Source organism: Corvus hawaiiensis, chromosome 1, assembly GCF_020740725.1.
Source record: "Corvus hawaiiensis isolate bCorHaw1 chromosome 1, bCorHaw1.pri.cur, whole genome shotgun sequence".
Classification (NCBI taxonomy): Eukaryota; Metazoa; Chordata; class Aves; order Passeriformes; family Corvidae; genus Corvus; species Corvus hawaiiensis.
The window spans coordinates 40,043,268-40,070,863 of record NC_063213.1 but is presented as its reverse complement, the minus strand read 5'-3'; the positions used below and the strand labels follow the sequence as shown (position 1 = coordinate 40,070,863).

The window sequence follows — 27,596 nt, the reverse complement described above, 5'->3', positions numbered from 1 at the left end:
TTTTTAATTGTCACATATACACATGTAATAGCTTCACTCTCATGTTCTCCATATCTCCTTATCCCTCAAAAGGTTTTCCAGAGTCAAATAGGAAATAACTTCTAGGTTTATCCACAAACTCTCTGTTCTATTGGGGAACAAGGCCATTAGATGCATGTGCAGAAAAACAGAATGAAGGAGAGGGCTGGAAGATTTTCCAGAGATTCTCAGGCTCCTCACTGTCTACAGAGGGCATCAGAGAAACAATTTAGCTGAAGTCACTTAAGTGACTTAAAAGGCAAAAGTAAAATAGATTCTCTAACCACCACTGATGTATAGTGATGGAGCTATTCAATCAAGTCATCAGTGGTCTCAGGTTTATCCTGAAGGCATATCAGATCCAATCAGCTTCCTAACTATCACTGGCTTTTACAGATTTCTTACAGGAACCAAAGGAATTAGGTCATGTTGGTGCTGAGACTTCTCTTTTGGGGGGTGCTTCTCATACATTGTTTGAAAAGTTAGCTGCATGGTACAAGTTGTTTTTCTGTGTTCTTGGAAACCCATGGTCACAACAACAGATAAATTTAAGTGAGTTCTAAATGCAAGGGCACATCCACATTTGTGTGCTAAGAATGGTTCAACCTAATAAGAGGAAAAAAATGGAACCCAATTTAAGGTGTTCTTGGGTTTCCTTCTGCACTTTATTTGTTTCACTGGTTGCAGTGCTCCTTCACCATTCATTAATATTGGAGTGGATGAGGCAGACTGCACCATCAATCAGTCACATTTCAGGGAAGTCGCCACTGGGATGGCACAGTTGAAAACATCCCTCCTTGGGCTGTGTCTTCAAACCCACCGCAGGACGTCAGTGGCTTTTGTGTCGTTCTAAACAGATTATCCTCTCATGCAAAAGAGACAGAAGAGGAATGTGAAGGCAGATACCATTCAGGACACATACCGGGTTCGCGAGCAACATCGAGAAACTTCCTTTGGATCCCCTCCCATGTCCTCCTCCTGCCCTGTACAGCATGATTGGCATTCATCAAATAAAACCTGTACACAGCTCTGTTGTCCATACCACATTTTGACTGAAGCCAGTCATATGTTTAGGAACTGGGTATTAACCTGCATTTCTATGGATTTACCTTTGTCTGCAACTCTCTCATCTTCTTGGACAAAAGGAGAAATACTTTTTGAGATGTATTTAACTGTTGTCATGTGTCCTGGTGAAATACTGCAGTCAGGTGCTGCCCTTCATCTCTTCTGTGTATAGGCACTGACAAACAGCAGCAAAGACAGACGTGCAGATACAGAGATAACATATGGTCACCTCAAAATTTGGCATCACTATTGTCTGTTGAAGCCACTGAGAATGCTTCCAGTGAGTGGGCAGAGGATTTCAGATATGACATTTAAAAGGCACAAGCAAGAAGCTTTAAACTATAATGTGTTACTAACAGAGCTAAAGCAGTCTGACAGCCCCTAGCAGACATGAGGCAGCCCGGGAGCTCTGTCTCAGCTGCTTTCCTTGGTCTCCACATGACAGCAGCAGCCTCTGAGCCTCAGCAGGTACAGACACAACTCCTGGGAGACATTACTGGGAATGTGTTTTGCTTTTATTCCTGCTTTAAGTTAAACTCTTTGCCTTAAGCACCCATGGTGGCAGGTGACAGGTTTCCCTTTATTTTGCCTCAGGTGAGGATACCAACCACTAGGTTTCAGAGGCATCAGATTTGTAATGTGAGTCACCACAACAGCACTGGTTTAAGCTATTTTATCATAAGCGTGGCTTTTGAACTCTGGTGGCATAACTTAAAGCACAAGAGGAGCAACAGCCTGGCCCTGAGTAGATTAAGCGACTACAAATGGCAAATGCATTGTCTAGCAGCACTGGAAAGCTGAAATAAGGCCACAGCACACCCTAACTCTAGACTGATGGTGCTAGTTTGGGTGGTTTGCTTCTACAAAAAAAATAAGCATCCTGAAACTAACACTGTTCTGTGCTCTCACATAGTTTTAATAGAAGTTATTTCACTGTCGTTTGAGGCCATTTTGTTACAAGGATGCTCAATGTAGGGAAAATGAAAACAAAATGACCTAGAGAGAGATGGTGACATAGGATCATCAAATGGTCTGGGTTGGAAGGGACCTTAAAGATCATCTAGTTCCAACCCCCTGCCATGGACAGGGACACCTTTCACTAGACCAGGTTGCCCAATGCCCCATCCAACCTCGCCTTGAACACTCCCAGGGATGGGGCATCCACAGCTTCTCTGGGCACCCTGTTTCAGTGCCTCATCATCCTCACAGTAAAGTATTTTTTCTAACATCTAGTCTAAATCTACCCTCTTTCACTCTAAAGCCAGCACCCATTGTCCTGTCACTACATGTCCTTGTAAAAAGTCCCTCTCCATCTTTCTTGTAGGCTCCCTTCAGGTACTGGAGGGTTGCAATTTGGTCATCCTGAAGCCTTCTCTTCTCCAGGCTGAACAAACCCAATTCTCTCAGCCTTTCCTCGTAGGTGAGCTTCTTCATCCCTCCAATCAACTTGGTGGCCCTCCTCTGGACTCGCTCCAACAGGTCGATGTCCTTCAGTGTGACATGTACAACAGCCCATGCAGCCAGGTCTCATCTCTGTTCCTGTAAAGCCTGTTCTAAACCTGGAAGTGGTAACCATGCTGGAGAGGAGCCTTGCTTTTCACAGACAGACGTATCAGGAAGATATCACATGCAAGTGCAGGTATATCAATATAAATGCACCTTATGACAGACATGTTATTTCCATTCCTCAACCAGAGTTGCTACAAAATCACTACAGCCTTTAATCTAACCTGAGCCTCTGCAGGGAGGAGTATTACTTTAGCTAGACAAATTGACCTTATTATCCTCGATACACTTCAGCAGCTTAAGCACCTTGTCAAGTAGATTTTTAGCAGTAGAGGGCTCTTTAATTTAGCTTGCAAAGGCACGACACCATGCTATGGCTAGCAGCTGAGGGAAGGTGCTTTTGGATAATACTCAGTAAACAGGACTGGATTACCAATGTTCACTTTCACAGTATGCTTCATTTGCTAATTTATCATAGTTTTAAGATTCCTCTGGCCATGTGCTCCCCTCTGTCCCCCATTTAGAGCTGAGGGTAGAGTGTGGGGTCCACATCAGATCTGCTGCCCATTGAGGAGGTTTTGTACTCCAGCCCCAGCTGGTCTGGTGGAGGCAGATCCCACTGCTGCAGCAGATGTTTCTGCCCCCTCAGATGCGCCAAATCCTACTTCAACTGACTGCATGGTCACATGCTATCTGAAGGGGTAGAAGCCACTAGTGAAAGACAGGGTAAAGAGGCAGCACTTAAGTCAGATTTTGGGTTTGCCCCTTCTTTTTTCTCCCCAGGCAATAGACAAAATGATTCAGGATAGACCTCAATTTAATAACTGCACCTCACAATAGGAGAAGTGATGAACTGAAAATGTGCTCCGTTTTTCTCCCTAAAATTTTTCTTCTTAAAGCTTTAAATCAAACACACCTGAAAAATATGATCTAGCTCAAACAGATATTAGAAATCGCCTCAAATTAATGTCCGTCTGCTGTCTATCTATCTAACATCCATCTATTAATCCAAAGGTAACTGGCAGGTATGGGGAAATCTTATTGTTCTTGAGCTAGACCAGTTACTGCAACAATGAAAATGTATTTGTTGAAGAAGTCTTAAAAAAAAACAACTGAGAACTTGCAGGTGATGACTGAGGAGGTCCATCCTGCTTCCTTGGCAGTCAATGTGAAGTGCAATGAGCATAATGCTGCTCTAACTTGCCCCTTCAGAAGAAACTGGACAGTTGACATATGATTTTTCCCATTTTAGGTCACTCTCAGCCCTTTCCAGACTAATTTCTGAGCTTGACTTCTGACCAGGAGCTCAGCACAAAGCTGAAGTGTGTTTGAAGACTGGACAAAATTACCTGCAGAGAGTTCAGAAGTCGGATTACCCCAGCAATGTGTGGGGGGTGGCATGGAGGCACTTGCACACAGCAGGATTTTTCAGAGGTTATGTTATTAGTCAAAAGGTTATGAGTGGGTGTAGAACTTAGATTTAAGTAAACTTAAGAACTTAGATTTAAGTAAAGTTTGTCTTTTTCATTCTCATTTGTTATTCAGCCTAGCAATAACCAGTAGGAATATATTGCTTTATAGAAGATTCTGAAACTTGTAATAATTTTAGATCTGTAAAAGAGTAGTAATGGAAAAAGACCAGCAACTAAGTGGAGGTGAAGCAAAAGGACAGATTTGAACCCTCCTTTCTCTTTAAGATAATTTGCATTGGGTTCTGCACACTTCTCTGGGTAAGTCCCAGCCATTCTCCTTTGCTCATCCCCACCTTCCCCTTGCAAACTCTGAGCTCCATTACAAAATAAAGCACTTTCTGATGGCATCAAGCACGGTGATGGGTTTGTACAATAGAAAGCATTTAATTATTTCAAAAGCCATATTTCCAGTCCCATGCCTTCTCCTTTAGCTGCTTAGTAGAGGTTTCCTCAATTATGTCTGAACAGGTTGCTTTTGCACCAAAGTGAAGTTTTTATCAAAAGAAAACAAAGCTTTAATGGCATTACAAAAGCTCTTCAGAGCTATGTATATCTTCAATCATCAGCCCCTCCTCAAAGATACAAGGATGCTCAGAAAGCACACCCAGGCAAAATGAAACATGATGACAGACTGCAAGGATACCAGGACTGGTGTTAAATTAGAATCTGTATTCAAAAAATTAGTTGTCACAGAATATTCTCATCTGAAAGGAACCCATAAGGATAATTGAGTTCAGCTCTTAAATGAATTCCATATGGGGATTGAACCTGCATCCTTGGGGCTAGGAATCAGCTGTTCCTACAAGCTTTCAGACTCAGAAAGCAGTGAAACCAGAAAAGTAGCTGGCTTGGAAAACAGAAATGCAACATCAAAACAATTTCAGTCAAGACAAAGCCAATTTAAGCCAAGATGAAGTCTGTATCTCAAAGAAAATCTGCAAAATTTTCAGTTTGGGGTTTGTTTGATTTTCTTCTTTTTTTTTTTTTTAATCTATGTTTAAACAGAATCAAAACCACAGCAAAAAAAAAAAAAAAAATACAACAGTTGTTTTACAGTGTTTTCAGCTCCCAGAAACTTCAAAACATGATCCAAACAGATGTGGAAATAGAATTAAACCAGTAAAAAATATGCACTGTCAGTACTGTCAGTCTACAGGATTCTAAACCAAAGTAGATTCTTAATATTCCTCAACGGTTTGAAAGTTTCAAAACCAGTTTGCCCCTTTCTCATAGATGCAATGCTTCAAAAGCTGAAGAAGTTCAAAACACTGGTTCTTGGTTTGTTTCTGTCCAGTTTAAATACAGATCATGCCAGAAGTGTGATTTTTTCCACAACAAAATTAGGAACATAACAATCTCCACAGATATTTAAAGTAAGTTTAAAGTAATTAGATTATGTTGTATCATCTAGAATATAAGATTATAAGTAATAATATCATATTTTTTTCAAAATACATTCTGCTTTATCACCACCTATGGATCTTGGAATATGGTTTGATATAATAGTTAAGATCTCGCATATACTCTAATTGTTTTAAAACCATATCATTTAATGTATCACAGCAGTTCCTATTAGTCTTCCTTTACCTTTAAATTTTTTTACCTAGTCCACTAAAAATAAACAGTTAAATTACAAACCTAGTGTTAGTTGTGGTCAGGTATTTTCTTAATATACTCTATGAAAGATGTAGCTTCTCTTTATCCATAGAGAGTGCCTGAGGGGTTTTTAAAGTTAAAAAATATACACATAAAGGAAGACAGTAAGGCTTCTGATTGTTGTCTGCATACAAAATACACTTTTTCTAGTCCTTGAGGCTAGAAAATTGCTAAAATCCGTACAGAAGACACAGGAGAAAGGAGAGACCTGACTTCTGTGGATGGAACCTTAAATATAAAGTCTGCAGTCTAGCATGTCTTTATTTTTATACTTATGCAGCTTTAATTCTAGATTAGCACTTCAGAGAAGGGCCATCATTCTTGGAAATGCACAAATTTAAACACTTTAAGGTGAGAGAGACACAGTAAAACCTGCTTTCAAGTAAAACCAGAGCATCCTCAGCCTTTCTGTAGAGAAAAATGCAATGCGAAAATAGGGAAAACTTCAAGTCACACAGCAGCGACACAGAAAGATCACAAAGCTCAGATCTTCACAGCTGATTTTTATGGGATGGAGATAAGCACACCAGAAAAAAAGAAAAAAAAAACCAAAAAAAGAAAAAAAAAGAGATAAAAGAGTAGTGAGCCCTATGGCAGGAAAATTAGGTTCAAAAGGGATTTCCAAGTGCTGCAGATGATGGGTATGTTACTCTCTGATGTCTCTGAATTAGCTTTGGTCTTTGTGACCAGGTGATGTGAACAGGACTAGACCTGCACAGTCCTTGCATTAACTAAGCGCTGCCCAAGAACCCCTTCAACTGGCAAGTCAGCAATGCTCCTCATGCCTTCCATGCAGAGCAAAAGCCACAAGGGCCACCTGTGTGGCAGAAACCTGCACTGTCCTGTGCCAAACAGGCAAGGGAAAATCAAGGTGGGAGAAAGGAAAAAAAATCATTAAATCAAAATGCAAATAATTTATACGTCAATATGTTGAAAATCCTGTTGTTAAAAAGAGCAAGCAGTTGACTGAAACCACTTCTCTCTAAAACTGGCAGTGTATCAAAATGTTTTTAAAAATAATCAGAGAGGTGCAAACCACCGAGGGGACCCTGCTGCTTGCTAACTGGAAAGTGGCTTGTACTTCTCAGGGCATGACTGATTTTGGCCCTGTTGCAGGTCAGCACACTTCCCACATGAGCCTGAGATATGGATGCCTGCCAATTGACACAGCCAGCACCAGCCCCATGGCCACCCAACTGCAGTGGGCTCTGCAGTGACATGCAGCAATCCGGCACGAGCTTTCCACCACGCAGTGCCCGACAGGCTGGTGGCTCTCCTGCTTGTCAGCAATGCGGAGATGATCAGGAGATGCACTTTTTTGGCTGTGGATGAACGACTCACATTTCAGGGAGGGCTGTAGCACACCAGGGGCGTGCAGCAGGATGGTGTGGTCCCACAGCAGGCCCAGGGTGCCAGTGCATGCCATCTGGGCTAATGGAAGTGTTGGCTTTTTCCATGGTGCTTTCTTCCCTAAAAGTTACTTGCGGCAGGAATATGTCCCTTCTCTGCTTAGGAAGTGAGGGATGGGCAGAGCCACTGAAAAGGCTCAGCCTTGAAAGGTAACCCAGAGCTGGGCCTCAGCTTCACCTCCTGCAGCTACCATTTCATGGTATGATATGTTCGGTGGTGACTCTGGGGTGCTGACCTGCATCCTCCCCGGGCTGCTGATCCTCTCGTGCTCTGGCACCTCCTGGCTGACAGGATCCCACCCTGCCATTTCCAGTGATCACCCAGCAAGGTGGTTTCAGGGGAAGGAGCCAGGTCCAGCTGCAGAGTGGTGCTTTGGCAGATGGCACAGCCAGGGTCAGCCATTGCCCCACCTCCCCGTGGCCCAGGCCCGACGCCGGGCTGCAGATGCGCTGGACAAAGAGATCCTGGCTGTCTTGTCCTCTTTCCGCAGGTTCCCACACGCACAGCTAGTAAGGCCTGACAAACAACAGAGGATGCTCTGCTAGGGCTGTCAGAACCAAACAGCGCAATTACCCTCTGCCGGATTGCTTCAAGTTGCAAACAAAAGATGACAAACAAAACACACAACAGATCCCCCTCCAGGCCCGCAGAGCAATCAAGAGGAGGCTGACAATGGCAGGGCCCCTCCGGCCCTGTGCCAAGGACACTCACCCCCAACAACAAGCACATGCTGCTGCCTCGCAGAGCCCCTGGCCACCCGCCATCCCTTTTGTCTAGCACGTATGGAGCCCATCCTTGCTTGCAGACCGCCCTGGCTATGCCAAAGCTGCATCTACCACCGGCCTTCTTGCCAAGAGCTCAGTACTTCTCCCTGCTGCAATCTCAACCCTCCACTGTCAGCTCTTGCCCGTGCAACACTACCGCCACCATCTCCTCCTTCCCGGGGAGCTGGATGTAACACAAGGGTTAACATGAGCTACCCAGAAATGAGTCAGCAAGTTCCTTGCCCCCACAGCCACCGCTTGGTTTCCAGAAATGCTGACTGTTTCCAGATAAGCCCAGCATCTGAGGAATAAATGAAAATGTGACTCCAAGCCTCAAAGTTGATGAACACATAGCTGAGCACTGTGCTCCCCTGGCCAACACCTCGAAGTGGTATGTAAGAACCTAAGATCACTTTTTATTCAATGACAATTTGACAACAAAAGCTCTTCAGCTGGGTGCCATTAGGTCTGTGCAACTAATGTAATTCATTCACCACTGCAATACTGAAAAGTGAAATGCAAACTCCACTGGTTGCACTTGTTTCTGAGGCTTGCAGTCCACATCCTACATCTCTTCCCTGCAAGCATTTCCTTTCAAAAAAAAGATGCACAAGGACAATGTTTTTGACTAAGTAGAAAAACATTTGTTCTTCTCTCATATGAAGATATGATGGTCAAGGCTGATGGGATTAGGAGTTAAGGCTGGTCTGGCTGAGTACTGGGGCTCAATGGGCTACCCCAGTCTCTCACAGCTTCTAAACAACACATGAAGCCCAAAGAAGAGAATGTGATCTCTGTGAGCTGTAGCTGCAAGGGAGGCAGGAAACACTGTGAGAATACTTTTTCTCAACATACATCAATGTTTCCACTTCCAGACCAGGAGGAAGTCCTCCACAGAAAGACTTTAAATCAAAATGTTCAGTCAGTACACAAGATAATCAACATTTTTAGGACTTCAAGGAACACAGCTAATGGCCCCTGTGGTATGGGCTTCAGACAAGGGACACCTTTTCACCTGATTATGAAGTACTAGAAGCAAATGTTCACATTACTATGATTTCCCATTAATCTAAGCACTGTTTTAGAGACAAATGCCATGTACTTCGATAACGAACCTAAATTTGGAAATAAGCAGCTTAGACCATAAGGGTCTACATATCACAATCAGTATCTGCTGACTTAAAGCATTGTTAGCCTGTACAAATTATCGTAAGTCTCATGAATGTGTCTCCTTCCCTAAAGGTCTGTATCCTATAATCATGTCATTTAATGACAAGCTCAGGTTCTTGGCTGCTTTCTTTTATTTGCTGGGTTTGGGTTTTTTTCTTTTTGAGGATGAAAAGCAAATCAAGCAGATCCATGTTCACTCATGCTAATCAAACAGGCCACACAGATGTTTATAACATGGTCAGGGTAGGGCTTGAACCTTGGTTTCCGTAATTTATGTTGCCAAATTTATCAATAGCAAAAAGTCAAAACCAACTGGGAAAAAAATTGAGATTCAGTGGAGAAGAGGGAGAAGTCAAACAAAAAATCTGAAGCTGTTTCAACAATTTCTCTACATTGTGTATATATTTATACTTGTTTTCCAAGGAATATTGATTATTATTTACATGAAAAGAAGATGGCAACATGTACAAAGAAAAGGCATGGTGCTTTTACACAAACAAGTAATTTTCCTAAAAGCACTGTATATTTCTGTGCACGATTTTATTGCTTTTTAAAAATTAATTTTTTTTTTTGAATTTTTTTCCCCCAATTTGTCTATTTCTCCCTGCCCACTCTCATTCCGAGAACCAGTGTCACACATTACATCTGAGCTCTCATTTAACATAACCTACCTTACAGCCATTCAGACTTAAATTCTGCTTATTAAAACTGATTTCAAGTGATCATTTTCATTTTGGCTCACCCATTCACATAAATTTAACTTCTCCAATATTAGGTTCAAACAGTGCCCATTTGCAGCTTGCGAGTAATTTTTAATATACTTTTACCACAAATTAAAAAAAAAACCAAACCCACTAGTTTATTCAACCAAGTCTCCATTAGTCATCATGAACCATATAAGCAACAAATACGGTTTTTATTTCATATACTCATTGGGTGTTCAGGGTGAGGGTGGAGGTAGGAGTGGGTGAAAAGAGGTTACTGAGGTTAAAAAGAGGAACGTATGACTGTGTACGCCCCTGGTACTTCTGCTGCTTATTCCTTCTTTGCTTTGTGTTGTATGCTGGTAGACACAGAGCCAGCATTCTTGCACAGAGATCACTTGCTTCTGTAGCAATTTCTTCTGCACATTTTAGCTAATGGATGTGGTTGCCTATGTGGTTTTATCTCAGCATGCACAAGTCCAAATACAGCATTAATTTTGGCATATGTCTGTATATTCCCACAATATTTATCAAGCATGATTAGCTATAAAATGGAATATGTGTTACTAGAGGTTCCCTTAAATTTGTGTTGAGTTTGTTTATGCCTAATATACACAAGGCAAAGGCAAAACCACCCAAGGTGCAAAACCACCCAGGCAAAACCACCCAAACATATGCATATACCTGTATTAAAGGGATGGATTTCCCCGTGTTATCTTCTGAATATTATCAGTATGGAAAGCTCTGCACAACCAAGAAATCACAGACTCAGAGGCTTAATGCCCTGGCCTGTCTGAGCTCTGCACAGTCTGAGAACCAGCAAACAAAAGCAAGACAATTCAGGGCACGCTCAGTCATCCTGCCAGTGCAGTCATCTTCATACAATAAAGTGGTCACTGTTCTCAATCTGCTGCGTGCCTCTGCCACTGTCCCAAAGCCCTGGTCTCACTTTTGTCGAAAATCTCTGGGTAAGATACTCTTTGACCTCCTACGACCTCAGTGTCACCCGCTGAGGATATTCCAGCTGTCACTGAGGAAACTACGATCTGAATGCAGTACTTTCTTCAGAGCCTCTGCATGCAGAGATCCATGTGATGGTGAACTACTCCTCTCTAACAGGCAGATCAAGTGGGGGCTGCAGCTGCACAAGCCAAGGGAGATGCAGGTCAAGGCTCTCTCTCACAGCAGTGTCAGCCAGCTTGTGGAGGTTTTATTCCAAGACCATCTCACATTCACCCAACACTATCTCTAACCAGCACTGGCAGGTGTCTCCAGGCACTGCTCCACCCCAAAACACAAACCCAGCAGTGTCTACACAGGATCAGTCCAGGGACAGCTCAGCACTCCCAGTGAAACCTGTGGGAGGCACTGAGCTGGAAGAACCACCCTCATGGAAATCTCCACCTCTGCTGGAAAGAGAGGGCAATGGCTGTCTTTTCCTCTTCCCTCCTGCCTCATACTTTTCCTGCTCAGCTCTAGTGAATTTTGTTCATTATTTATAATTAGAAAGTGGAAAGCAATTACTGTCTTCCCTGTTGTTCATACTCTAAAGCAACACGTATAGAATAGAGAAACAGCTGAAATCTAGGCCATTTCAAAAACTTAACAGTAGTCCTAGTCACTACACCTGTCCCTGAATCCCCCCAACAATGTTTGTGGTTTTGCATCACATTTTCCTACATTAAAAAAAAATATATTAAAATTATCTTTTTGTTGCCAGTTGAAGAACCCACAAACAAATGGGCAAATCTGACTAAGTGCTTAAGCAGAGAAAACAATGGAAATGTGTATGCACCAAAGGCTGTCAACAGTCCCACAGAAAGAATTGGAAAGACTGAAAAAAATTCTTTAAGCTCTTGTAACAACAAAATGTCAAAAGCAAACAAATAACAGACAGAAGTGGGAGCTAAGTGTTGACTGTGCCTTGTTAAGAGTTTAGTGAGCAAAGCTGTCCCAGCCTTCCCCTGGGGTGTCCCAGTCCAGCCCTGGGACTTGCAGCTTTCAGGGACAGCTATTGGAAAGGCTTCCTCCTCCCCTCCACCCTCCTTAATTATTGTTAATACAATTTGTCTAAAATTCTGTTCTGACATTCAGATACTGGTATTTGTAGTGCCTGTTTATTTTCTTTCTTTTTCTTCTTCTTCTTTATTTTTTAATATTTTTTTACAATCCCCTTTTTACGCTTAACCTCGAATAAGTTACAAATTTCCTGGCTTCTGTGGGTTAGATAGGAAACTCAATGTTACTATTTTGGTGTAGAATGCAGACATTTTTGTGGTCATATGAGCTAAACTCAACAGGAAACAGCATTTCTATTTGCCTGTTGGCTCAGGCTGCATATCCCACATCTATAGTGCAGAAATAACCGATAAACTGATGGGAAACTGATGAAGGACAATTTAGACAGAAGGAATTGGGAGGTGATATGCCAGTGGTCCAGGTATAAACCATACCAAGAATTTACACTGCTGCTTTGCATTCAGGGGTTTGTATGAAAATCAGGACCAGCTACAAAGCCTTGGTTACTACACTGCCCTTGTTTTTACACTCAAGTAGGGAAGAAGGCTTCCAAAGGGAGACCTCCAGGAGCAAGCCTAGAGCTTGTCCTCACTTTAAGTATTTTCTTTGCAAGTAACTGTCACAGCAATTACTTTTTTTTTTTGTCATAGTCATTCTAAGACAGAGTTGCCAGAAATCCATGGGGGGAAGAATCAAATCTAGGGAGTCAGAAAATACATATTTATATATTTGTTCTCAATATGTCCACATACAGCAAGTTTGGTACACAGCACCTGTGGGAATGCTGCAGCTTGGAAGTTGGAAGGGACAGAATAGCACCACAGTTGCATTCTGCCCCTGAGATCAGGAGCCTGCAGCAAGGGTACTGAGAAATATCTGTGATTTGTGTGGGTATGGAGTTGGGTCTCAAACTACAACATTTTGAGAGGAATCTGTGGGAAATGGTGCTGCTCACCTCAGACTGACCCCAGCTTCTCCTTGCCTCTTTTAAAAGAAAATGTTTCTTCAAGTTAGTCCTACAGGTTTCTAGCATCATGATTAAACTCAAAGACAAACATAATTTGTACAACACCCTTGTAGGTTTATCTCATTCTTGCTTTGTCCAGCCACAATTCACTCACTCTTCCTCCAATATACTACAGCTCTGGGACCTCAAGAACTGCCTGTGCATCCTCGCTCGGGTAGGTATGGGGGTGGAAAGGGCTGTGGTGGAGTAATGCTCCTCATTCATCGCTTTCCGAGCTGAAAGTCCCTTTTCTAAATTTGAAAGTCTTGTTCTGTATGAGAGTCTTGGGGAAGCTTGGCACAACCCTTTTTAGGTTTTATCTCGGTTGATACCTTGTGGTAGTAAGGTTGAAGGGGGTCACATACTTCCTCTGTGATCTCCACCCAAGCCACGTGAAAAAAAAAGTGCTGTGAAAACCTGAAGCTCACTTTCTATCAGGCAAATCTGTATTCATGGCAATAAATGGCAATATTGAATATGAGCCTCAACAGGGGGTCTGTTAGGAGCAGGGTTTCCATTGATACATGCATCTGGCAGTGTTTTGTGTACCAACAAATTCAAGTTCCCCCACCCTGGCTGCTCCATCGGCTTTGTCCACCATTCGTGTGGCTTCACATAGGGGAGAGAAAAATGTATTAAAAATAGGAAAATGTGACTGTCAAACTCCCACCCTTGACAGGTGAGACTCAGAGAGTAAAAGCGATCTCCAATATCACATACAATTTGGTTTTGTAATGACCATCTTCTGAATCTTTTTCCACATTCAGTCGCCCTGTTAAAGGAAATCTGGGGTATCCCAGAAGTCTTTCATGTCCTAATCAACTAGTGCAATTTAATAGCCAAATCATGACCACAGTTAAAAGGACCCTTGGGGAACAGATCCCTCTCTGAGAATAATGACAGATATTGGGCGACTTAGGTAGGGCTGGTTTTGTTTGCAGCAGTGCACTACATACCACTGTTTGCTGAGCCATCTGATCCACTTGTAAGTCAGATCTTAAAGCACCACTTTGGCCTATAAAAGTAGCTACATATCAGTTTTGGTTGGCCTGTATATACTGGGTAGCACTGCTGCTAGATGAAAAAAAGTCAGATATTCCTGGTTAGATGCAGAAAAATAGAATAGGTTAGGTTGGAAGGGACCTTTACAGGTCATCTATTCCAACCAGCCGGCAATGAGCTGGAATATCTTCAACTAGAAAAGGTTAGTCAGAGGCCCATGCTACCTGGCTTTGAACACCTCCAGGGATGTGGCATCCACCACCTCTCCGGGCAACTTGTTCCAGTGTTTCACTGCCCTCACCATAAAAAACTTCTTCCTAATATCTAGTCTGAATTGACACTGTTTTAGTTTAAAACTGTTGTCCTATTACAACAGGCCCAGGTAAAAAGTTTCTCTCCCCATCGTTCTTAAAGGTCCCATTTCAGTACTGGAAGCCTGGAATGAGGTCTCCCTGAAGCCTGCTCTTCTCCAGGCTGAGCAGCCCTGACTCTGTCAGCCTGGCTTCACAGCAAAGGTGTTCCAGCCCTCTGATCATCTTTGTGGACTCACTTCAGGAGGTCCATGTCCTTATGTTGGAGGTCCCAGAGCTGGATGCAGTGTTCCAGGTTGGATCTCACTCAAGTGGAGAGGCAGAATCCCCTCCCTTGCCCTGCTGCTTTGGATGCAGCACAAGACATGGTTGGCCTTCTCAGCTGCGAGCACACACTGCCAGATCATGTCCAGCTCTTCATCCACCAGTCCCCCACGTCCTTCTCAGCAGGGCTGCTTTCAATGTGTTCATTCTCCGGCCTGTGTTGATACCAGAGCCTGCCTTGACCCAGGTGCAGGATCCTGCACTCAGCCTTGAACCTTGTAAGATTCATGTAGACCTACTTCTCTTGCTTTTTCAGGTCCATCTGGATGGCACTCTGTCCCTCAAGCATGTCAAAAGCACTACGTCCCTTGGTGCTGTGGGCAAACTTGCTGAGGGAACACTTGATCCCACTGTGTCATTGATGAAGATATTAAGCCACACTGGTTCCAATACAGACGCCTGAGGGACACCATTTGGACCCACCTATCTCCATCTGGGCACTGAGGTGTTGACTATTGCCCTGTGAATGAGACCATCCAACCAATTCCTCGTGCATGAAACCATCCACCCATCAAATCCACCTCTCTCCAATTTAGAGAGAAGGATGTTTTAGGGGACCCCATCAAAGGCCTTATAACAAATACCCACTGGAAATGTAGGGAGACTGGAAGAAGCAATTGCTTCAGCAAAGGCTAGAAACTCAGAAATACTATTCCATAACTCTCCTCAGCCACCTGAGCTGACACACTCTTTGTAAGGCAAGGTCATGAAACAGACTGGGAAACTGATCCTACAGGAAAAAAAATGCTGTACTGGTTGTATTGGGACCTTATGCAGGCAACTGTGTTCCTGCACACAAAGCCATACCAGCATAATTCCAAGCACAGGGATTTGATGTCTCTGCTGCTGAAGGTGCAGGCTGCCCTTATCAACAGCACTAGACACTGCAGCAGCTTCACTGTGACCTGAAGCAGTGCAAAGTGATCAGAAAATACAATGATATTTTAAAATCCAGAAAACAGAGCCAATCAGGAATTTTTTAGGAAAATGCTTCTTATTGCAGGACACCAAATTCTCCATGGAGATCCTCTGCTGGGTTAGTGAAACTTTCTACTCTATCATTGCTCAGAAGTCTTTGTTAATATCTATTACATACAGGTGTATATCCATTAGCAGCATATTAATTCAAGTTAAGAAGATTCTGCTTGCCTTGTTGCAAGGATCAATCTTATTGTAAGTCTGACTTATGTTTTCCATTTCATCCTAGTGGTGGCCACTGTGGAAAAGTCATTAACTTGTGTGTTGGCAATTTTAAGTCTTTGATGCCATTTTGTGTCTGAAGAAGAAAATGCATCTGCTCTTTTTGATCCTGAGCTTACCTTTGTTTCTCACATTTCCTGTCTTTGTAAATCTGCTTATTAACACTTTCACTGTATTGCCCTACATTCAACACTGTCTCAGTCACACTTCTGCTGAAAGTCTTATTTACACTTTTGTCTTCTCCAGGCATGATAATTGTAATTTTCCATCTCCATGGCCTTTTCCAGGAGTTTGCTTTCTCAAGGCACAAGAAGTATCATAAAATAAGAACAATGCTCACTTTGTCTAGTACAGAACAGAAAGAATGAGATGATTAAGAAGTGATGAATACAAGTCCTCAGCTTGCATTAAGGACCTGTACCTTCAGCTGCTCCAGGCACAGCAGTGGGCAGTGACATGGCTAAGCAGTGTAGCCTCACTTCTGTTTTGAGCTACTCCCTGGAAACAAAATTTTCACCCTCTTCAATGCCCAGTTCAAACACCTGGCCCTTGTTCCTCGTTACACAACATTTTGTGTTGCTCAATACACCAACAGCAGTGGATAAGACCCTGGTGCAGATGAAGTCAAAATATTTCTGTCCCAGAGACAAACTGTAGGCCCTAATCTGCCAATATGGCACAGGCCAGAGGTGATGCACAGTCAGCATCCTGGCCAATACAGTGCCTATGGGGATGCAGCTCCACATAGGCTGTGTACACTGGGATGCCCCAGGTTATAATGGCACGTTCCTGTCAAAGCAGAAGGCAATTCCAAGGCATCACTGTGAGCAAAATGACCAGGAATGGCCCTACGCACTGTCACAGCAAATCGTGATACATCTGTCAATCAAATAGATCAGATGTTGATTCCCACTTTTACCCTAATATTCAGACGGTCTTCAAACAGTCACAGCTACACAAACAGGACCATACTAAATCTCTGTCTGTTCCAAGCCAGAGCTGATCCAGCAGTTTAAGTTTTCATGCTGTAGGTAAGAATTTGGATTCAGTTGCACCAGAACTGCAGAGGGGCATGGGTCAAATCCCACACTGAAGTAAATGTCAGGAGGTCTTTTCAAACAGATGCAACCAAATTGTCCAAAAACCTGCCTGCATACAGTTCCACACTATGCAAAAGTTAGTATGAGGCTATTCATCCAGCTGACAAGTTGCTATATATTATTTATATATATTACTCACAGTCTCACAGAGTTACACCTAAATGGACCCCAGGAATGCTCACCTGATTAAGCAAATCTTCTAAAGAGACACCTTGCCTTGGTATAAAGACACCAAGAAGTTGAAAGTCTAAAACTGCTGCTAGGGATTTCCACCAATCATTTATTCTCCTCACAATTTAACCAACTAAGAAACACATCTTATTTCTATCATGAATTTACTTAGCTTTCCTTTTCAGTCACTAAATCTTTTTATTTGTTTGACTGTTAGGTTAAAGACTTATACATATACACATGACAACAAAGTAGCTCTTGACCTTTCTTTTGTTAAAGAATTGATTAAAAAGTGCTTCACTGGAAGGTGCTTTCTCCAGCCTCCTTTGCATTGTCCGCATGCAGGCAGCAGAATGTTGTACAGTATTCTAGTGGGGGGTATGCTTATGCTGTATTTGGAGGCAAATTTGCTTCTCATCAATTTCTACCAACCTAAAATATCCCTTCCTTAAGGCAGGATCTATATAATTCACATCTTTTTAACTAAATCTGTTAAAATTCATATCTTGACTTAAACCAGAGTAGTTTCCACTGAATACAAACCTTTGACATATAGACACATAAATAACACACTGTAATATACAGGACATGGACAAATGAAATAGTGAGCCCATAATATAGTGTGAACTTAAAAATCACCAGGTAGTCCCCACCAATTGTACATATCCATATCCTTACCCCATTCAAATTCAAAGGACGCCGGGATACGTGGTACATTGCTGTAACTGCTGGCTGTGATTGCTCACAACATGATAGACAATATCTGATCCAGTGTAGAGCCTGCCAGGATGAAGTTACCTTCACCACGTCTTTGAAAAAAATTAAACCTTGCAGAGTAAGCGCAACACTTCTACTAGAACTGTACTTGTACCAGTACTGTGACTGGATTTACTGTCCTTTGGAATCAGAGTCTATCAAAGACAGATTCATTAATAGCCTTTGATTAACACAGTTCTCAAAGAAAAACCCTGAAATCAGATTCATGCTCGTTAGAGAAACCATATCAGAAACATGTTTAGACATAAACCAAGATAAGTCAGCTCTAGCAACAGAGGACCAGAAGCGCTGGATGACACAATTCAGAGTCCAAAAGTTTTCATCTGGTCTTTTGTTGTGGTACTGGGTGGGGGGGGGGGGGGGGTAGAAAATGCTTTAAGAACACAGTTCAGGGATTTTGCTGACCATTATTTACGTGTTTTGGTTGCAGAACTAAACAAGTCTAGTGCTCTATAGTTGTCCCCCATGCAGCCCCATCAACGCACAGAAACCTGTGACTTGAGCTTAGCTATGTTTTTGGTGTTTTCAGCTAACAATACCATTGAAGAACTTAAAGTTTGCTTTCATTTTTCTCACTCAAGTTAACAACTTGCTCACTTGGCAGTAAAGCTGCCTGCCAACCCACTGGAATGCTAACAGTCCTCCAGCATCTGTCCATGACTTTCCCTGCAGGTCAACCCCAGGCATGTTTAATACCAGTTTGTTAGCAAAGTCTCCCAGAGCAGACCAGGTTCCTGAAGGGCCAGGAAATATGGGATAAGCCCCACAGGACCAAACAATACCAAGGAGGAGCAACTTCTTTGTCTGGATTTTTTAGTGTGACTATTCCTACATGAGCAGCATTGAGCCCAGTGCCCAGACTAAGATCACAGGTGCACGTGGTTAGCTGCATTATGAAGCTACACTTGGGACAACGAGGAGATTGTTCATTAAAAAATGAAAGGCATGTTGTTTATAAGCGTTATATAGAATCTGGAGAAGGGTTTTCAGTTAGAATTAGCAGTAAATGCATCCTGTTAGAGATGAACTATCAGAAATGAATTCAAAGGGCTATTTCCTTACAGCCTGTGCTGAAACACAAATACAGGCTGCAGAAAGTGCTCCTGCCTAAAGGGATTAAGAGTAGTGAAAAAGTCATTGAAGCTAAAATGTTTTAGGCTGCCCCTTGTTTTGTAGTATCAATATAGAGATGAATGCACTGTCTTACTGGCTACTGCTTTGATCATCAGCATTTATTAGAAAAATCTTTGTTTAGTAACGCATAAAATTCTCTGTATTAAACATAGAATGGAGTTGTGTTATTTTATTAACTCTTATCTTAACTAACACCTAAAGTTTCTGTCATTGGAAATATATTATACATCAATATATATCTATACGTATATAGAGTGCTGCCCAATTTTCACTGTTCTTCCTTCCCCCAGTTATTTGTTTTCTGCTTTTCCTTAATTTTTTTTTTTTTTATATTATATAATCTATTTGCTGTTCCAAGAAATAATCCTAAAATACTTCAGTTCTCCCTTATCAGGAATTTTCTCCATTTACAATAAGCTTTTCTATTTAATGCCATTTTTTCCACAGTGAGCTTATTTCATCTTACATTTTGCATGGGGATATCAACAACAGTAAAACCAGTCTGGTGGAAGATGAAAAACTACATCAAGGGATACACTAAGATACAAAACTGTAGCACCTTATTTTTTCTCCTTTTAATGGAGCAGCTACACACTACTGAAAGCAAGCCACATGTACCTGCAGAGATTCAGACATTTTTAATGCCTGAAGTTTCAAAATGCCATGAAGTGAAAATGAAAGTAAATGCTTCTGATAGCAGGGGGGCTGTAGCTTAGATAAAATAATTGTAAGAAAAACAAATAAATAAACAGAAAAATGGGAATTATCAACTATAAATTACCTTAAAACCAAGAGAGCTCTATAGAACACAGTGGATGTGCGAGGCAGTGCATGGCACACAGCTAAATTTATGGTGTTTTTTCCCCTGATATTGGTAACATCAGGTCAAATCTTCTCTCTCTCACTCTTATGTTTTTCCTGCCACCTTATTTTTGTTAATGATTAATGAATTTTAAAGTAGCTTCACACAATCAACAACATGTTTAAAATTTCCAACTTACATAACAGAATATTTTAGGATTCATGGGGGGGGAAAAAAAAATCAAGTATTTCAAGGTCTTTTCCTTCACTTGTCTAGCATCCTGAGTTCAGAATATCTCTTGTCTGGGATTTGACAAATTATCTAATTATAACAGCTATTTAAACTATCAAAATAAAAATAATACCATCAATGTCTAAGTCAAAATTGTGGCATTTAACAACACTGCTCTGTAGCAAAGAATGTTTCTGAGGAAGAAAGAATCATGCAACAAAAAATTTAAATGGTATAGCAAATTACTTACATAATTTCAAACATCTCATTGAGGTTCTTTGTATATTCAGTGGAAAAACGGATGTTCCTCCAGTGATGGTGATTTAGATATTAGGGTAAATTACTCCTTCCATCATTCACAGGGAGTTTCTACTGCATCTATGTTTTTTCATCTAAAGTTAGGTGAGCTGAAGTAGACTTCTAGGGAGTAAAGCAATGCACAGACTGAAGAGAGTTAGACTTATTCCTGGGGTTTTTTGCTAAGTTCCCAGGTAATTTGAGTTTGAATTCAGCCTGTGCTTCAGTTCCACCTGTTCACTAATGGAGGGTGCTGCTTTCCCTTTCTACACCTTGACAGGTGTTGTAAGGCTGAGCTACAGCTCTTATAATGATAATGCTTAATTGGTCCCTAGAAAAACTACTCCAGGAGGTGCAGGAAAAAAAGAAATGATACCTACCTTGCAAAAACTGGATATGTTTGCTGATGTGTTTGTAATTGCACTTCCTCCTGTATTTCCTCATCTGTTTCTGTGGAAGTTCTCCACTTTCATGAGAGACTTTTTACTGAGGGCTTGGGAAAAATGACACCATCAGGTTGTTACTGGGTGATCAAAAGCCAGTCTATAACAAGAATTCTACAAAAGCACATACAAGTTCAACAAAACTATTTTAGGATGTTAGAATGTATTATTTGTAAAATAACTGTGCTGTGTGTAATAGGTACACATGGGTGAAGAAGAAGCCCAGCCCAGAAGAGATTTCAGCCCAAATGAAGTTTTCCACTGTTTCACATAAAAACAGGATTGAAGTACAAAGATGTGACTTGCTCAAAGATGAGAAACCTTTGGGAGATCAAGAAAGTGAAGCAAGATCTACTGAGCTGGTCCTTGTTGAGTGTCATAACCACAAAACTCTCCTTCCTCCCCATCTTGTTGCTCGCTCTAGTTTCTCTTTTGTTTCTTTGTAAATTTAGTCCTTTCCTCTCTTTTACAAGAAGTCATTATTTAAAAAATGTGAGATGTAAAGATCTTTCTCCTCCCCTGATTTACTCCTTCCCTTAACAAACCATATCTCTAAAATTAACTACTTCTTAATTACATTCTATACCATAAAAGATGTACCTTAAATCCCTTTTCTATGCTTTATACTCGTCTATACTTCCTGCTTTGTTTTTAGGTTATAAACAAATGGGGTAGTCTGAATCTTCCTGGACCAGCTTTTCTTCTCAGATTAGTCTAAGAAAATCATATGTTAGTGCATGGGGAAATGGCAATTCCCCACGAGAGAAGCAATTCCTTAAAAATCACCTACACAGCGGAAACTCTTCTTGTTGCAGGACTAGCAATTGGTGATCTTTAATTCAATGAAGGTTGTGCACACAACTGACATATAAAGAAATTCTTTCCTCAGTGTTTGGGGACCTGACTCTAACTCTTAGTCATACTGATGAATACTGAGTCACCCAAGGACCACTTCTAGTCAAACAAGGTATTACTCACACAGATGGTCCCCAACACAACTGAGGACTAGAAATTTGTACCTAATGTGTTAATGACTAGGAACTAGCCTAAGCATGGTTTTACCATACTTTGGGTCCATCCTAAAAAAACCTCATGTTTAAACTCTTACTTCAAAGGGCTCACTCCTTTTTAACTCTCAAGATCTGTGAGAGTTAAGTGAAAACATATACATTTCTTAAGAAAAATCCTCCTGGGTTATTCCTCAACAACTGCTGTCATAGGTGAACTACAACCTATATGACAGCAGCTGACTAAACAAACCAAGTTTCTTGGTTTGTCTGGGCTTTTTCTGAATTTGCTTTGTGTGTGCAGTAAGCTGCTCCCACTGAAATGTTTTACTTCTCAAGTCCAGTAGGTAAAAATATATCTTACAGTGCAGAGAAAATTGGGCGGTAGATAAGGGTGAGCTTGAAGGAACATTTTCAAGGAGGACAATAAAAGAGTTCAGCAGAGATCATTTCAGCACTGCAGCTACCACATTACTCAGTTCAAAGGAGAGTCATGTCAGTGGCACATGCTACAAGCTTTCACAGCCATGTGAAATCAATCATGTGTGCTTCATTGCTTAAACTCCAGGCCAGAGTCTGTCATTGTGAGCTGGAAAAATGGAAAAGATCACTATAAGACCATGACAACATCTAGTTTATTTCTTTTGGGGTTGGTTGACATGGTCCCTGTGGGAAGAGAAAGATGAGATAACCTAGTCACAAAGAAGTCTTTTGCTGTAAGAAAACAGCTACATACAAGATCATTTGTATTTGAAGATTTGGTTATGTACAGCATCAGAGGGATTACTGTTCCCTGTATAGAACCTAATAAATCTACTTCATTCCTCCCCCTTCCACTTCTCTCTCCTAAAAATATTCTTGGTAACTGACACTATTTTGTTTGTCTGTTAGCAAAGGTCAACAGACAAGCTGACAATTAGATTGAATAGAATTACTTTCTGTTTACGCTAGATAAACTGGCCAGTGCTAACAACAGGTGGCCACAGTACCTGTGGATGAGGGAAACCTTATGCTGGAGCACAACGCTAAGAAGCTGTGCTAAACCATTGTTTCAAACTTCAGCCTAGGCAGCAGCTGGCACGGTCAAACTGGGATTAGGCAAACGTGAATGAACTCAGTCGCAGCAGGAAGTGACTGTTCACCTGTGCTTGTCACTGTGACACAAAATATAAGAATGGTCTTGCCAGCTCAAACCTAAGTCCACCAAGCCCACTGTCCCTCTCCAACAGTGGCAGTGGCGCATCTCAAAACATCCATCTTTTCTCCAGCAGTGAGAAGTGCAGGGACTCTCTGAGCCAGAGGAGCTCTGTTTGAATTTCAGTACAGTGCCATTTGCAGGTAAAGGTAATGTGCTGTGCATATTTAAATGCAAACTAAACAATTTGGGGATGCAAGGGGCCAAAAGGGCAAGGTATTGTGGTAAAAACCTGGAATTATCACAAGTAGTTTCTCTCAGACAGCATCCAGATGCTACCTTAGATGTGCTGGTTTTTAGAAATGCACATGGTCAGGGTATCCAGAAAGAAAGTGCTTATAGGACAGGCAAATTGAGTGTGGTAAGGATCTTATCTGTCCATCTGCTTATTTAAAGACAGCTAATGAATTTCAGTCTCCTAAACTGCCTTAGCTAGGTATTTGTAGCACACTGGCATTGATGGCATTTGACTGCAATTTGGGAATTCATAAACCACAGTGCAGGTGTTTCAGGTCTGGCATTTTCCTTGCTCAGACACATCCCTTCCCCCCTGGCCACCTTAGATCCCAGTAGTGGTAGGCACAGTTCAGCACTCACAAAGAGCTGCCTCTGGCTGGTTCCCAGCAAATCCACAGAGCTGGGACTGACTAGGGCTCAGCTCCTGAATCTTTCCTTTGTCACCCCTCCTTTTTCTGAGTGATGGTTGTATTTTGATGTGTTTGTATTATTTTTGATGGTTGTATTACGAAGCATTTGCCATTGGTTCATGTTCAGAGCAGCATGATTCTTTTCTCCCTAACACTTTGGTGACACTTGCTTAGCTTGTCATGCCAATAAAGCCTCATTTTAACTGAGCTCGAATCGCACTAACAAGATGCGGAGGAGGAAATTAGCAGTGCCTATTACAATGAGTCTTTGGAAGGAAAGAGAGAGAAAGAAATTCACTCTTCAAAATTATACATCACACCGAATTGTATGAAAGCGTTAACTACTACCTCTTGCAGGGATACAGCTGCGATTTTAATGATAAGCGTTATGTGGGTACAAATTCAACATGGACTAAAACAAAATTATGTCTATGGAACAAGAATGAAAAAAAAAGTAGAAAATAAAGACTACAAGCATTGACAAAGCCAGCTGTGGACCACCAGCCTTAAAGAGCACTTGACTTGTGATTCCAGTCTTTAGATAGTTTAAACTCGAAGCCTACTCCTCCACGAAGACATGCCAGGGCTTGCAGCTGTACTAATTAAATACATTAGGTGAAGGTTTCTGATATGATAATCAACAACAAAACGGCAGCTTTAGCATTTAAACCATCTTAATGAGGTGTTAGAACAGAAGGCCTTTGAGGTGAATGGGGAAAGTTTATACACGCTGCTATTGTTCCAGCCCGTCTGGCTCGCCTCTCGAAACAACAGCACCGTGATTACCTTAACAGCCAGGTAGAAAAGAAGTTGAATTCCTGGGCTGGTTTTTTTCTCCACACCCTTGACGTTTTCAGATGCTAGGAAATGTAAGGACAATGAGAAAAATTAACTGAGATTGAAGGTATCGGGAGAGAGAACAAAACTCATTGAATCACCAATGTATGCAGATTTGGGTGTGCCTGTAAGTTATTTGAAGGTTCAGTCTATTTAGACACTGGGGGAGTAAATGGATATTGCGTTTTTAATGGCTCATTACCTTGTTTTTGTCTTTTTTCTTCTTTTTCCCCTACAGAACAAAACGCTCTTTTTCCAACATGATGGCCTATCGGGCGCTCATCAGTGTGATTAATCAGCCTGTATTTGCACAGGACTCTGAAGACAGAGGAGGCTGGTAGAAGTCCTGCGGGTTATTACTGCCCAAATAAAACTACTCAAATTCCACTTCCTTACTAAGCTAGTCTTGCAAACAACTGCCAGCAAGCAAGCAACTGAAGACATAAGTACATCATTCTCCTCAAATATTATTTTCAGAACCACGTTAGGACCATTTAAATGCACGTAACTCTCAAGGGAGGCTGAGCAGGCACCAGTGGTACAGTCCCACATGAGGCACTGCTATATACAAGCATCAGCCAAGACACCATGCATAACTTACTTTTCCACCAGCAGCACGGGAAGCAGGCTTATTTTTCATGCAGTTCGCAGTGCTAAACACGGGAAAAGGTTCAGTGGAATAAATGCTTCCTCTTATTTTTCTGTGAGACCACCTCATCCTAGTCTGAAAGGCAAATGGCCAACCCGGTGTAAGATAAAGCTGCTGACACAGGTCTCCAGGTCTTCTGCACCACTTTTGATTGTAGCCAAATGCCAACATCTCCATCCAAAGATTTTTAACTCTCTGGCAAATTCGGGGCCCCACCTGAAGTCCACAGAAGATTCTGATTAACTTCATTTGCAGCCTATAGAGAAGCAACGTTTGGCCTTATTTTAGTTGTGCAATCAATTTTATTGTGCTATTAAGTTATTTGTTGTAGAATTTGCCATCAATCAAAACACAAAGTACAATTCTGTATGGCTAGCCCTTGCAGAGATATAAATGCTTTGATGTTAGACATCAATTTTGTTCAGCATTAATAAAAAATATTTACTTGTGTACTTTGCCCAGCCAGTGTGTAGATGTCAGACCATGGAAAATGTTAAGGGTGTCTCCCAGAATAATTGTTCCCTTTAGATATTCTGTTGTTTGTGTGGGTTTGTTTATTGTGTGTTTTTAATTAATTGACTGACCTAAAGCAAGCAGTTGAGTACTAAAAAAAATCAAAAAAGCCAACCAAAAAAACCCCAAAACCAAAAAATTATGTGCTATCCCTAGAAAGGAAGAAGGGGATTTATTTAGGCCATTGAAGACCTCAGTGCAAGCAAGAAACCAGTCAATTAACAGGCTTACCTGTGTCCTTCAGGAATTGCTCTTGGAGAAAGTTTGGTTGAACTCTTTGGTCCTTATGGTTAATATGAAAAAACCAGATCTCTGTACCCATACATGGTGCAACTGAAGTCATCAAGACTGTACGTAACTCTTTGTCAGATGCAGATTACTCTGTGAACTATTTTCATAGTGAACTCTCTTATCGGACCCTAATTTTAGATTGGTCTCTTTAGTCACCCATTCTGCAAAACCTGAACCAAAACAACAGTACTGGGGCTAAATCCTTCAGAAGAGCCTCAGGAAAGTTGAAGTACTGGTTCATTCCTGAAAGCAGCAAAAATAATTTTCAGGCTCTGGTGAAAAAAACTATTGCTAATAACCAGAACAGTACAATTATTTGTACAGATTTGATACTAATGTAATTGTGATATGCCCGACTTTCTGGACAGAAAGTGGGAGAGATTAGGCTCATTATCTTTTTGTAAGTAGATATATTTAATATAAGTGTGAAAAAATGGAAGAAATAACTGATGTAACATAGACAGTGACTAGTTCTACAATTGCTAATGACAATTACATATCTTCAGTTGAGAGGAGAAGGTATTTCAAAAGCATTTTCCTCCCTAATTTTCATACTTGATAGGAATGTTATTTTGCCAGGCTGCAGCCACAGCTCTGTCAAGAAACAGAGTCTGAACACAAGAGTGCCAGTCAGAGAGTGAACATTTCAAATCTACCTTTCCAAAGGAAAACTTCCAGCGAGAGCTAGTGAAGCCATCTGGGTGAGTAACCCCTTGAGGAATTTGTGATTTGCTGGAAGGAGTGGGAAAATAGGGTGCTGTTGTCTGCTCTTGGTAATACCTCCTGGGCCAGAAGTGCCATGGTTCCCAAGGAAGCTGTGGACCACAGTTTCATCTGCTGCCAGGCAGGACCTTAGGGCTTCAGTCCCAGTTGCTGCTAACAGCAGTTGTTCCAGAAAAACAATTTTCTAGAGAAAGTGTGAACAGCTAAGGATGTGCTGCATCCCAGTTATGAGGTTTGACGGGCCATTGGGAGGACAATATCCACCTTCTTGCACCTAGACTTCCTATCTCCTTCTTCCTTGTGGTTTGTTTCCCACAACTCTAATGCAAAAAAAAACTCCACCACAAAGCCTAGATAGCTGTCTCGCTAACCGAGGTAATCCAAGAAGACTCCAGAAACTGAGACTTGAGAAAAATCAAAAGAAAGGAAAGCCATTTCCTTCAACTTTACTGATGATGGGTTTTTTTTCTAAATTTGAAGAGCATGGAAAAAAGATGTTTTTATTGTTTGTTTCAATCTGACAAAACACCCCTTCATTTTCTTCCCTATTACTGGGAGAAAATGAGTCGTTAGCTTATTACACTGACACCAGAGACAATATTTTTTATGTGCTGATTTAGGGCTTCCATCTTTTCTTATTTACAGACATTTGCTTCTAAAAATGTCCAGCTGAGGCTGTAGCTACAGCCCTTTACATCACACATCTATCTGGGGGAGTGTGAGACACAAGGTGTTCACAGCTATCAGGCCTAAGACCTGAAGCAAAACTGTACCTGTTCCTATTCCCACTCACCTGTACATCCACTGGTTGAGGATGTTCTGTCAAGAGGAATTTGCCTATCTGAAGAAGACATGTATTTTAACGCCTTTATGGAAGCCAGTGTTGATGCTGTCAGAAGAGGCAGGAGCAGTGAGTAATTTTCACTCTGACAAAAAGCCCAAAATCGAGTCGTGAACCACCCAGTCACCACCAAAGGGAGCTGCTGGGGGTTGCTGGTGAGGCAAAGAGGGAGAACGTGGGAGTTTGTTCAGTTTTGACAAAGGTGGGCTAGAATTACCCCGGAAATCGTGACTCAGATGTTTTCATGGCCCCAGCTTGCATTACTCCCAGGAAACTCTCTGATGCCAAAGTCACAGTTTAGTTACATCAGT

At 41.6% G+C, this 27,596-nt stretch overlaps 1 long non-coding RNA gene across 1 annotated transcript in view; it reads right to left on the bottom strand.

Moving 5' to 3' along the window:
• Positions 1-25,118, bottom strand: part of LOC125335157 — a 38,661-nt gene extending 13,543 nt beyond the window's left edge. The window contains exons 1-3 of the long non-coding RNA XR_007207360.1: positions 24,870-25,118; positions 24,218-24,291; positions 20,520-20,632 (exon numbers count right to left, since the gene is read on the bottom strand). This is a non-coding gene — a long non-coding RNA (uncharacterized LOC125335157). The remainder of the gene's footprint in view (positions 1-20,519; positions 20,633-24,217; positions 24,292-24,869) is intronic.
• Positions 25,119-27,596: the final 2,478 nt, after the last annotated feature.